The following is a 734-nucleotide window of genomic DNA, read 5'->3' as shown; positions in this document are numbered from 1 at the left end:
ACCCTATTTTAGATAGTGCATGGGTTAGTCCAATTCTCTGTGTTCCTAAGAAAGAAGGAATAATTGTAACTGTGAATGAGCATAATGAGTTAATACCTACTAGACAAGTTACAGGGTGGTGAATATGCATTGATTATTGAAAATTAAATCTTGCCACTAGGAAAGATCATTTTTCACTACCCTTTCTAGATCAAATGCTGGATAGACTAGCTGGGCATAAATACTTTTGTTTTCTGGATGGATATGCCAGTTATCACCAAATTTAAATATCTCTTGAGGATCAAGAAAAAAAAACATTTACCAATCCTTATGGTACTTTTGCTTTTAGAATAATGCCCTTTGGTTTATGTAATGCCCCTGCTACATTTCAAAGATGTATGATGACAATTTTTTTATGATTTAATTGAAAATGGATTGAAGTCTTTATGGATGACTTTTCAGTATTTGGAACTTCATTTGACTCATGTTTAGAACATTTATCTAAAGTTCTTAAGCGCTGTAAAGAAACAAACTGGGACAAATGCTAATTTATGGTAGCAGGAATTGTATTAGGTCATCAAATATCAGAAAATGATATGGAAGTGATTCTGCTAAAATTCAAGTGATCGCTAATTTACCTTATCCAACAAATGTAAGGGAAATTAGGAGTTTTTTAGGACATGCTAGATTCTACAGACGATATATTAAGGAATTTTCTAAGATTGCTAAGCCTTTATGCCATTTACTGGAGAAAG

Source organism: Phalaenopsis equestris, unplaced genomic scaffold, assembly GCF_001263595.1.
Source record: "Phalaenopsis equestris unplaced genomic scaffold, ASM126359v1 Scaffold000002, whole genome shotgun sequence".
Taxonomy (NCBI): domain Eukaryota; kingdom Viridiplantae; phylum Streptophyta; class Magnoliopsida; order Asparagales; family Orchidaceae; genus Phalaenopsis; species Phalaenopsis equestris.
The sequence above is the reverse complement of the archived record's forward strand: the minus strand, read 5'-3'. Positions refer to the sequence as shown.